Source organism: Cyanistes caeruleus, chromosome 5, assembly GCF_971803275.1.
Source record: "Cyanistes caeruleus chromosome 5, bCyaCae1.hap1.1, whole genome shotgun sequence".
NCBI classification, from domain to species: domain Eukaryota; kingdom Metazoa; phylum Chordata; class Aves; order Passeriformes; family Paridae; genus Cyanistes; species Cyanistes caeruleus.
In genome coordinates this window covers 50,165,595-50,178,651 of record NC_141705.1, presented here as the reverse complement: position 1 = coordinate 50,178,651, position 13,057 = coordinate 50,165,595, and the positions used below count along the sequence as shown (strand labels likewise).

The window sequence follows — 13,057 nt, the reverse complement described above, 5'->3', positions numbered from 1 at the left end:
TACTCTCAAGCCATTTTCAAAAGCCTCTTGTCACAGCATGCAAATCTCAACAACAATCTTTAATCTACAGAATCTGTAAATAATAAAAAAACATTCTCTGAAATAATTGTAATATATAACCTCCCCAAAAGTAATTTCTACGAGATGAACAATGTTATTGGTTATTTTTCTTGCATCACTTTTTTGTTGCCTTCCCCACCCTACCACTCTCCACATCCCAAATAATCCCACTGCATTATTTCAGTCCATGCCCTTAAAAGCTGAATTAATTTTATGTGGAGGAGGCAGTCTAGGTGAGCTATAGAAGCAGGACCAAGCTGCAAAGGTGATAAAACCAAAGATATTTTAAGTCAGGTTTGCTGCTAAAGGATGTTTCACACTGGAAGCTCCTCACTAAATCTCCAGAGCCTTTGTTCATGGATACATAAGGGTCACTTTGGAAGACAAAATTATTGGTATATTTAATGTCACTGCTTTATTAGGAGAAAACTGGCACAAAACTCTTGCATTTCAATATATCAAAGGTAAGTTGTTTGCCCCTTCCAGTGCTGATTAGTAGGAAAGTCCAGAGGTGACCCTGTCTGGTGTCCAGGACTGTATGGTTTATCCCTGTGTCCTTCAGCTCTGTCTAGGCTTTCTAAATCACAGTACTCAGAGAGAACTCATGCAAGGTCTCTTAGTGGTGTTTCTCACAAACTGACTGTTTGCAAAACTACAATAGAAGTCCAAAGACCAAGCAGTAGGCAAGAAACAAAAATGTTATTTTTAGCAATTCCCTGTGAAGAACTGGGGAGGAGTTGCATTAAGGAGGAACCCACACAGTCAAGTGCTTGATGCAGTGCTTGAATAGGCAGCATTTTCTTTATTTCAGGGAAAAGTTCAGACTGCTGTCAGGCTGTCTGGCAGAAGCTGTGTAAGGGCAAGGGGGTTCCCTGTTGGAGCAACATGGGCTTGGGGTGCTGGTGAATTACTGAGATACAGAGATAAATTAGAAATACTGCTGGGAGGCCCGTGAGCATTCCAGGCAGTTGCTTTCGGTAATGGCAGGACCTGACTGACTGCAGGCTTATCTTTCCAACTTCACAGTACACTGTGAAATACTTTGTGTGTACCTCAGCTGTACCTGTCTCTGAAAGTCCCAGGCAGGAAGGAGGATTGCAGTGCTTTGTGACTGCCATAGCTTCTTCTGTTGCTACCCAGGTGCTGCAGGGAAGAGAAAAAGCTCTTGGGCGCTGCCCTGCCCTGCAGGCAGAGGCTCTGAGGACGATGAGTTCAGCCAGGTGCCAGTGCAAAGGTCAAGCCTGGAAATTTCTGCACATACATCCTATCAACATCAGGCCCTCCCTGTGCACTGCAGGTGGTTCAGCTGCGAGTAGTGGCTCCCAAGCCTACTGGGAAGACCAGAGGGAAGGATACTGCCTTCTGCAAAGGTGTGTTGGAGTGTAGGCTGCAAGCCCCCTTTAAAATCATGAACTGTAGTGTTTTAGGGCATGGCCTTCAGCAAAATGAAAATGAGATGTTAAGGAGAGAGCTGTGATACCATGCATTGCATCTCTGATGGAAGAAAATGATGGTCCAGGGGACACACACAACCATCTTCATCTTTATGCAATTTTTAATTTTTTTCAGATTGTATTTTTGCATAATGGGGCTAGCTAATTGTATTCTCTAAATTCAGCCAAATTCTAGCTCAATATGAAATTGTGTTGATGGGGGAGTTTAAGTTATGGTTATTGTGCTTGTGTTTAGGGACTGTATTCTGAAATAAGCAATCTGAACGGAATGCAGAAAGACCTTGTATAGGAAGGACCCAAAGAGAGAAAGGAGTAGAATGAAGATTGGGAATAGAAATTAATAGGAAGATGAACAGATAGAGCAGTCACTAGAAGGCAGCAAGTGTCATGGAACTTTGGAGAGACATGCAGCAGGGCAGGAGCAGAAAAAGATTTGGAAAGAATAAAGAACAGGGAAGGTATGGGAAAACAAATATTGTCCATGTAGCATGAGAAGAAGTAATCTAAGTCTAATATAAAATAAGGCCTAGAAGAAAGCTAGATATCTAAGTGTATCAAAGTCATAACAAAGAGTTATAAGAGAAATGGAATATTGAAGAGAGCTGTAGGAAGCAAGAGAATAAGCAAACTGTAGGAACACTATAGGGATTTGAAACAATTTTTATATCTTCTTCCTTATTAAGCCTCATCATTAACAGAAATATTGTTTGATCTTATTTATAGCATCAATATACTGTTGCTGTAAAATCTTCTCCAATATTGTATCAGCAGCAGCAGCTGCAAGTAAATTTGAAAGCTTCAGACAAGTAGTACGAGATAAAGCCACAATCAGCCTTTCCTTTCTCTCATTTCCAATGAGATGATGCTGATCCTTTGGACATCAGCAGATTTCCTCTGCTGAGGGGCTTTTTAGACTCTCCACACCTTCATTGGAAAAATGTGCAGAGCAGGCATTCAGAGTAGCAAGAAACCTATTATGTTAATGACTGACTAGGAGGAGAAGAAGAAAGCAGACTGCTAGGGAACCCACATTAGTTAATCAGTGCTAAAAATAATGGGATTAATACAATAAATTAATAAATAATCATGAAAGAGGGCTAATAAGAGAAAGGATAGAATGGGGGAGGGTAGGTGGAAACACTTCCTGTAATGGGAATAAGGTGTGAATACAGAGAATAGATACCACATGTAAATGAACCTTTTGGAGTAAGATAAATACTGCCATACACTGATGTCAGTTTTGACAGTAATAGTGATTAGTGTGAGCTGATAACTGACTACAAGTAGCTACAGCCAGAGCAGAAACTCTGTATGAAAGTCCTGTGACACTATTACTTAACTCAATTAGCTCATATTACAGAGGTGTAGCTGAATAAGCAATATTATGAACTGTGACTCACATAAGCATTTGACTCTGGGAAGGTAATTCAGAATCTGCTAACTAGAAGCTAATAGCCAGCAGGAGCACATGCACAATTTATGACTTTCATTTAAATGGGACTGCTTAACACAAAATAGCTACTTTAAAAATGAGAGTGCTTAAGTCTGTTTTAACGCCTTTCTCAGCACTAGAGAAAAATCTGTGTTAGATCAAAACCACCTGTAAAACTCTCATGTTTTGCTACTAATGTTGGCAAAAATAGATGCAGCTTCCTCAGCATAGATGCATCCTTATGTCAGAAAGGTGCCATTAGCTTTCCTTCAAACATCAGCTAAACTGTGGCTCAAAAGAGCTACAAAAAGTACTTCTGAGCACACAATTGTTTCATCTACCTTCTGACATTGGCTACCAGGTTCAACTTTCCTACCACATTGATCCAGGTGGTGTTTCTACTGACTCTCACATCTATTACCTCAAGCAGAGTCAGGTCAATGGAATCTAAAGGTGAAAATATTCATGAAGTAGTGAGAGTTTTCTCTGAAAAGCTCTTCAAAACTTTTCCCAGAAGAAAAAAGTCCCTGACTATTTATAATTGCCACCTCACATTCACCACCTATATACAAAGCACATTTCTTAAAGCAAGATAAATTTTTCTCATCACCACATCAACTGTATATCAATGATATCAATGTATATATAATCTGAGAAACAGATTCACCTCCAACTCACCAGGACTTGGGGGAATTTGGATAGGGGGAGACAGACTGTTGCTGATTTGTGAGATTTTCTGTTTTCAGCTCTTATGGATTTTTTCCTAAGCTTTCTCTCACCATACTTTGTGCATGCCACCTGTGAGAAGACATTTTTGGGTTTAATAATGGTATAAACTGAGCCTTGAGCATTCACAGATGTGTGAAGTCATACACAATGCTGAGAGAGAATCAGATTGTCCTCAGAACATCTGTCAGATGTGGCATGCCCCAGGGCACACCATCCTGTTGATCCTATTAATTTACAGTACAGCCTGCTCTGTACTTCTGTAAGTCACAGTAGTTGGCATTAGAGCACATAGTATTTCTTGCAACCCTCTTTCTCCTCAATTTCCACTCATTCTTGTGCTTAAATATGTAATCCCTGCTTTGAATATGCACCTGAAATGATGACAACATAACCTTCTTGTTTTCAAGTATGAAAGACCAATATTGTTAAAAACAAAAAACCCCACAAAACTCTGTTTTGTCACAGGTGTGCTTCTTCTCATCTAACAACTTCTCCACAAAGTCTCTCTTATACCAATTGCAGCTGATGTGGCATTATCTCATTTTGAAGTACTTGTTCAGAAATTATTTTCATGTCTTTTCTTTCTGCCACACTGATAGCTTAGCAACCAAAAAAAAAAACAAAAAACACCAACAAAAATGAACAAACAAAAAAAAAAATCCCACCTGCCTGTAAGTTTTTAGTGGAATATAGATCCACAACATATAGATCAAATCTAGGTTGAGAAAAATTTCCAGAGCTGGGCATCTAAACAGATGTAATGATTCAGGTGTAAACTACTGATAATTTCTGTTGTTAGAAGAGCACAAAAATAGATTTTGAGACCTATGTCTTAATGACTATCCTGAGACCTCTTTACTCAGTTGGTATCTGGAACATTTAGGCATCTGAGGAGAGACTTGTTTTTGCTCTTTGAAGTCCCTCAGGTGCCTGAATTTCCTTCTCAGCATTGTCTCAGCAATCCTGACCAGTCTGACTCACAGCATCGAGGGTGAGTGCAAACAAGTGGGTGTTCTGACCCCAGGCGTTGCCTCAGTCCCTGTGGAACTATTAGGAAGGGCCCAAGTGTGCCTGCTGGTTTGATTGACTTGGGCTTGTGAACTGAGACTGGAATTGGGGATTGCCAAATCAGGGGCATGGAGATCCTAGTCCAACGTATCTGCTGCACAAAGATTTTAAACACCCATGTGTCACCTTCCAGGGTACTGACCTCAATGTTAAAAAGCTCTAAACAGGCGTCAGTAAGATTGCTGGAAAAACTATGCTGTGGTGCAAAGGATGCAGGAAGGAGGCAGCATCTCTGCAGAGAAAGAGTTCTGCTCACAGCCTGGTTTGGCTAACCTGGAAGAAAGGGAATGGGAAGGAAGAAGGGAAGAAACTGGAATACATGCTGCTGTGATCTACTGCTACAATGGCTCAAAAAACTCAGAGGAGCTCATGTATTTTTCAGTGTTGACTACCCTTGTTTTGCAGGTGATGAATTACAGACCCTTTAGCAGCTATGACACTCTCTCTAATTGTGTTTCCTCAAATTAGCTCAGAGCTCTGAGAAACTGGCATGCAGTGAGACAACCCAGTGGGAGTATGGGATTTTCCTGCCCTTGCATAGTGTATAAATAAAGGCTCTTTTCTACAATCCTTATGAACAGACAGACTTGCCTAAAGCTGGTCGGAATAGATCCAGTGACTTCAGTGACACTGTGCTTGTTCACATCAGCTGAGAATCTGGCCTGAAGTATTATTAAATTACTTATTTCACTTCTATAAATATCCCTGCCCTGCTGAGATGATGTGCCTGATTCATGGGGCCTGTTTTGCTGCACAGGGCAGTTGATGGGCAAGATAACCAGTAGTCAGATCATTAAAACACAATTAGACAGAAGGAAGCCAGAAATTCAGCCACAATCATCCCTCTCCATTTTGTGCCCCAGCATACGCTGGCAGTTCCTGCGGACAGCTGGAGGCACACGAGGATGTTACCTCCTAGCTGCCGTGCCATACCTTCTCCAAGGAGAGCAGCAGCTGAAAAGCAGATTGCCTTCCTGAAAATGGGACATCCTGTCAGCAGGGAAAAGCAAACTGAACAAAAGGTCTGTGTGAAAATCATGCAGTCATCCTCCAGCATAAGGTATATTCAGAGCAATTCTTCATTAATTCTTTCAGATGAATTGTCCAAATAAAAGTAAGCAATATGTGAAGCAGTGGGATATATGTGGATATTTATGGACTCCTGTTCACTTCTAAACCAAGGGGTTTTTTTATAGGTAATGATGGTTTCTACTGTTCACAGCAGAAACATTGGAGCTTCTATTTGAAAAGAACTAAGTTAAAACATACCAGAATCTTTTCTCCAAGTGATATTTCCCATGTAATGGTAATATCTCTTTCCTAGATAGTGAAATGTCTTGGCCAAGCCTATTTTTCTATTGATGAAATTAAAATAATTTTTTTTAATATATGGCACTACCTTTATCTAAATTAAATGTCTCCAGTCCTTTCATCTCCAGTCAGTGCTAGAGCTCTTTCTGCACCTTTACAAATCTGCTTTCCCTTTTTGCTAACTTGGGCAAGCAAATATCGACAGCTGCCTTTGTCACCTCAGTGTTTGTGCTGTTTTCTAAATTGCCAATGAGTAGTTACCTAGCATAACTTGATTTTCTTCAATAAAAAATTGTGCTAAAAAAAATATGATGCATTGGCTGAGACACTCTTGCTCTGCTGTCAGCAGAGTTTTCATATTGACTTTAATGGGGCTGGGGCTGGACATATTTGGATTAGATTTTTTCAGCACTTCCTTTATTTGGTTTTTAGAAAGACATAAATTAATAAATTCTAGTTCATCACTTCCTTTTTTTTGTTTTTTCTCATGTGTATAAAGCCTTAAACAAGAATGAATCAGTTTTAAGAGAATGTAACACACTCAAAATTTTGTCATCTTTAAGATAGCCAACGTTTCAATTTTTGCAGTTAGATAGTGGCAAGCACTGGCAAAAGTACCAGAGAGTTATTTAGCAGAAATATGAAGTCATTTATACCACATAAACTGAACTTACCAAGGTCTGAAAATCCCTCTTTGTAGTAATGCTTAGCACTTAAACATATTACATCTTCAACAAAGAATGCGAACATCCATTAATTAATCTTCACACCTTATAGGTAACCTGGAGCTGCCATTCTTATTTTACATGTGAGATTCTAATTTAATATCCCATCTCATATCAGCTACAGGCTCTTTGCATTTCTCTGAGGGAAAAGCTAAAGATTTTTTTTTTATTCACACTACCTGCTTTCAAAATTGTCAAAGACTGTCACTTCTTCTCACCTCATCACAAGCTGTAAATATAGTCTTTACATATTTAGTCATTTTTGGAAACTCGCTATTTCTTTTTACAAAATAGGAAGTATGAAATTGCATATGTAACTTAAAGAAAATTTAAGAACTTCAGCTGGAAGATATGTAACAATCTGTGAAAAATGTTACTTTTAATTTTGAATTCAGAAAATGTAAATGACCCACTTTTAAATACAGCTATGTGAAGTTAGTTGATCACTTGATCTTTCCATTATGCCTTTTTCGGCAACAAGGAGAATTTCCCAAATATTTCCAAATATTCCTTTCCTTTGTAATAATTGAAATTTTTTAATTAAAACGAGTTTTGAAGCCATTCTAGATAAAGTTTCTCAATCTTATTACCAGTTAATCTAATATTAGCTGGTTTTATATAACTTTCCTGCTCATTTATGATTCAAAGTACCCAAAGTCTAAAAGTAGCTCTGCAGTATGACAGAAGCCCTCCTAATATTGACCAACATTGCATATTGTTATGTATGTATGTATGCATTTTGCATAAGGCTGCAATTTTAGTTCTTCTTTAGACATTTCTAGGTTTATGCTTTGTGGCAATAAGATGGCATGTATTAGTGTGATGAAGAGTAAGAACTTTTAATAATTAAAAAAATTAAGAATTATTAATAATTATTGCCAATGGACTGTGAATCTGAGGAGAAGGGTATAGCAGGGGTAGTCCTCTCTAATGTGAACTCTTTCTTTTTCAAATGGACAAGACCAGTGTTTTACGTGGTGCCCCAGACACCATGTAAGGGTAATATAACTCACAGAATGTGGGCAAGGGCTCAGGTTTTCAGAAGTGATTTCTCAGTTGGGGAGGCTGCTCTGAGAATGCATAACCTTAGTCTACAGGACCAATTAGTGGACTCTGTTGATGAAGTCTGCTTTCATTATTATACACTGCTTCAGATACCTCATGTGTGAAGGACAGGGATAGTTATCCAAATACCTCACTGTCCCATCTGTCCTGTCTGTTCTGCATCCTACCCAAGAACCTGCTTTCAATTTCTTCACAAAGCTGTGGCATGTTGTCAAAGACATCATTTTCCTGTTACCCAAAATGTATCATGTTTTAGGATCTGATACTTAATTTTGTCTATACTCATGTATCAGGCTGGTTTTTCCTCTGTTTTATTTCTTGGCATCCATCAGACTGTGGTGGTTACAGATAGTTGTGTATTCCCTATGGTGATGCTACCAGTGGTAGAGGTGACCTGATTTGCTGTTCTCCATCCTTCTCTTCCCAACAGGTGCTGAGTTTGTTTCCCATTCAGTGGCTGCTGTTTGCCTCATGGTCTTTGGCATCTGCCTTGCAATCTCCAAGTGAGACAGTGAGGTCTTCTTTGGTGCCCAGCCACTTCTAATCAAACAAGCATGTTTTTGGGGGATGGCAAAGGCAGGTAAAATCACTGTCTTTGTCCTGTGAGTGCTTCACTGGCCCAAGTGACATCCTCTCCATATACCCTTCTGGCTTGTGGTTTTGGTATGATGCAGGAGTTGTCAGGAAGAATACTGGGCAGAAATGAGGCAGACACTTTTAATAAGACCAACAGTTTGAAAATTTCATATCAGTTTTATACTTCAGTTTGTGTTGCCATGGTCACACACACACTCTTGATGTATTTAACGTTACCTTCATCTTAAACTGATAATTGCCAAAGGCAACATAGAAATACATATGGTTCAAATTTTTCATGGTTGGTGATCTTTGTATCCTAAATATTTATAAACATTTCAAAGGAATGTTTGAACTTAAGAAGGGTTGCCCACCACATTTTTCCATAAAGCTTTTATATTGTTGACTGCTGTAGCACTGACTGTTGTGAGAGTACAGTGTCACTCAAAATTATGCAATTTTTTAGAAACTGTCACAATTCCAGGCAAACCAAGTCACGGTTTAGTGCTGCTGGACTGCTGCAGGTTGAGGAGTCTTTAAAGCCCAGGTCAAATGTGCAGCTTAAGTTGTGGTTGAAGAGACCCAATACCAGCTTGCTAGAAGGAGGCTGGGCTGTGATCTGAGACCCGCTAATGCAGTTCCACTGAGACAATACTTGAGAGGTAAATGAAGTGATACTCAGATATGTAAATGCAATTGTGATTGGTTTTAAATGAGACTTTACATATCATGAGAAGTCAGAGGCTGAATATGTGGGCTGGGTGATGGACTCAGGTATTTGGGCACGTTTCTTTGAAGAAACAGTCCTGGTGCATGCACACTGTACTTAGCATCCAATTATTTATGCCTAAATATATGAAATTTGGCTGTCCTTGAGTACCTGATTCATGCCTAGCACAATGTCAGGACTGAGAGGGTACATGGAAAGGGAAAACATTGCAATGGGAAGGAAAAGATGGTGGAGCTGTTAAAGCAGTAGGCTCCTGGATTCTTACATTCTTCCTGAGAGCTTTTTAAGATTTGGGAGTTACAAAGAAGGAGTTAATTTAAGGTCTTTAAAAAGTTTCCTGAAAGTCCAATAAGTCCTTTCATCATACAGCTATTCTATATTTAGGACCAGTGATATACTTCACTCTTTAGATGTATGAAACATTGAGGTGAACAGCATGTTTTGTAAAAGCCTGTCTATCCTACATCTTTCATACACCTTGACTAGATTCTTGGCTGAGTCCATGTGGAGTATTTTTTTTAATTACTGCTCAAAAATATGTACAACCTAATAGAAAATGTGTAGAGGAGGGAAAAACCCCTATTTTATTTCCCTTTTCTCTCCACAGACCCCTGTTAAAAATATTAAATTAATGCAGTACAGACTTCTTACTGTCTGGCAAAAAGTCAGCTGTGGATTCAATTCAGTGAAGTTTTAGTGATCAATTGTACTATTGGAAAAACAAATATTTAAAATCAGGAAACCATGTATGCATTATTTGAATATGGAAACTACTTATTTTGATGTGCAAACTACTACCACCTGGAAGCTGAGCACCATTGTTTTTCAATAAGATATATTAATAAAATTGCTAAATATCTTTAAAATCTGATCATATGCTTAGAAATTGAATATGGGTTTAGAAGTTTCTGCTAATAATTTAGAGTTGTTAATGCATAATATAGAGTTGTTTTTGTTCAGAGAACAGTTTCTAATGTGTCTTGTTTGCTTGAAGAGAGAAGCACTTTTCCCACCTAGTCTTCTGAAATCAATTTCACATTTCTAAAACAAACTGATGCACTTTTTATTCCTGGAGCATACAAAGACACTAAAAATTCAACAATGTCTTTTCTGACAAGGCAGGAGCATATTAGTCAGAACAAGAGTTTAAAACCTTCAACCTATAGCTTTCAACCTGCAACTTAACAGCTCTCTTTTGGTGCTAGACCAGGGTATTTGATTCCTTCCCAGTGACCCTAGGAGTTGAAAGGTTGGCCCTGCTTCCTTTGTGTGATTTCAGATCCATGTCAGACTTGAAATCAAGCTTCACAGCCAGTACAGCCAAAAAGGCTTTTCATCACAACACTGGAGAAAAAAACAGTGCTCCAATGAGATCAAAACTTTAAAAGGCCTCCCTGTGTGGTCTGGGCGCAGTAGCCAAGCAATCCTGGCCAGATCTCCAGCATCACAGTCCATTATTCTCAGCAAATGATTTCCTGCTGACAAGATGCCCCTTTGCTTCTCTGTGTGTTGTAAACAATTGCTAGTTAATACAGAGATTAATTACTGCCTCTTTATTTTTGGGCACCCATGGGCATAAAAGACCAACTGCATTCTTGTAGAAGATACTCTCATTAGTGTCACCTTAGTATTATTGATCATTCTGACATCAGTCTTCTGTAACCTTTGATCCCACATGCTTGGGGCATGTCAGGCTGATAAACCTAAATCGAAAGCACCACCAGCACACACTCTTATTTTTCCAGATAAGATTTTTAAAAACTTGTGAGTGAAAAGTTCTTCATCCTCCCTAGCTTTCTGCAATTCTGGGTCCCAAGAGTCTTGCTTGACTTCCACAAATGCAATAGATTCACATATTCAAACATAACCTGAGCACTGCTAACGATGACTAAGTATTGGAAATAATTAAAAATTTCTCATGCAGTACTGGAATCATTACCTTTTATTTCCATGGAAGCTTTTTGATGAATAGTAATCAAGATTGGCTGGCTGACAGAGACAGCAAGCAGTCTGTTACTGCAATACATCAGCAGTCTTACTCATGACACTTGCATGCATTATTTAAGTATTTGCAGTAGAATTACTTCGCAAAACTGTAATCTGATGATGAGTATAGCAACTTTGGGTGGCTCTAGACTACAATTTTTTCTGATATTAACTGCTAAGCTTATAGTGCACCTGGTTACTTTTTGGTTATTCAACATGGACTTTGTTTAAAAAAGAAGAAATACTAAAAGCCAGGTAGTCCAGTGGCCAGTCCCTGTTTTTTTGCAGAAAGATAGAATGATCTGCAAGGAGAAAGTAATTGTGGCCTCATAAAAACAGCAGGTCCATTACACGAACCACACATGTTCCCTGCTTTATGTACTCTGTGAAAACTCAACAGCTGGCATTCGTACTATGGCTAGTGGTAAGTTTAATTTCTCTGAAAAATTTTAAATGCAGAATTTGGACTTGTGTCCTATAATTTACATATGACTTTTCTATTATGCTTATTGTAGGGATGGATACTCCCCCTCTACTTATCCCTAGTGAGGCACATCTGGAATGCTGTGTCCTATTGTCCTATAAATGTCCTATTCTGGGCTCCTCGGGACAAGAGAGACATGGAGCCCCTGGAGCAGGTACAATGAAGGGTGACAAAGATGATGAAGGGGCTGGAGCATTTTTTCTATGTGGACAGGCTGAGGGATCTGTTCAGCCTGAAGAAGAGGTGACTTGGAGGGGACCTTACCAATGCCTATGGAAAATGCAATGTGAAAATGTAAATGCATATTGTTGATAATGCATAAATTTTATGATCTTGTAAACCGTAATTAAAAAGTCAAAGAACTTGAGCTTGGACAATCTTTTCCTCTGACTGATAAAAAATTTAGCATTTTAAAAAGGTTCTTCTCCTGACACTTTGTAAAGACTAGATTTAGGTTTACTCTGCCCAGGACATGTGCTGTTGCTCTTGGAGAGTGTCAACATCCCATCCTCAGGCTGTGCGAGACTCTCTGCTGTAGGGACTGCTTCTTTCTTCATCAGCATCTGACTTAATGAACAGCAGGCAGAGTTCTATGGAATACCCAATTTGTAAGGAAAAAACATTTTGAAAAGGCATCTAAATCACAGGCTGGTTTCCTCAAAGCTTTCAATCTCTGGATGACCCCATTCTGCTTTTGATCTGCTCCTCTGCCTCCCCAGTGCAATGTCTCTGCTTCCTCAGAAGCAGATCCCTGGCTGTACACAACTACACAATATGTGACAACATGAGCCAGTTGGAGAATTCCCCAGCAGTGAAATCAGCCTCAAACACCTCCTTCCTCCTGCATAGCTTTGGGGGATTCATGATGCTCCAGGGAAGCTATGCAAGCATAGGGAAGGGTTCTAGTTATGGAACTAATTAACAATTATATATATGTGTGTATTTCCTTTTTATAGCTACTGTCATTTGGATGACTGCCTGCTTGTGTATTGTATCTTTGCAGTAAAGAGGAAAAAAAAATAAGGAAGGGAAAGGAGAATGAGTGGCTCGAGGGTCCTTTGTATTGAATATTGCACTACTAGTAAAGTAACATCATAAAGTGGTGGGTTCTCCAGCAGTCCCTCAATATCCACTACAGTAGAGATTGCATTGTTTGTAAGTTCTTCATTAATTTCTTGCCATTTTTTAACATGTGAATTCTTACTGGTGATTTTGAATTCACAGTATACCTATAGTCAGAATACTGGATATTGTGCTATTATTTATTCCTTTTTTCTACATAGAGTTTATCAGCTTGAAACATGCTTTTACATTTTTCTAGATGCAAAATCAATATAAGTATGGTAAATCAATATAGGTATGACAAATGCCTTTGTTTCAGGCCTGACAGAGCTGGCTGAAGGACTACAATCCCTTTTCAAAGAAGTCTTTGAGATT

General features: G+C 39.0%; 1 long non-coding RNA gene across 1 annotated transcript in view; it reads left to right on the top strand.

Annotated features, from left to right (window-relative positions):
- LOC111929425 (uncharacterized) overlaps positions 1-11,987 on the top strand; it is a 319,169-nt gene extending 307,182 nt beyond the window's left edge. The window contains exons 7-9 of the long non-coding RNA XR_015286712.1: positions 8,275-9,082; positions 11,425-11,560; positions 11,652-11,987. This is a non-coding gene — a long non-coding RNA (uncharacterized LOC111929425). The remainder of the gene's footprint in view (positions 1-8,274; positions 9,083-11,424; positions 11,561-11,651) is intronic.
- Positions 11,988-13,057: the final 1,070 nt, after the last annotated feature.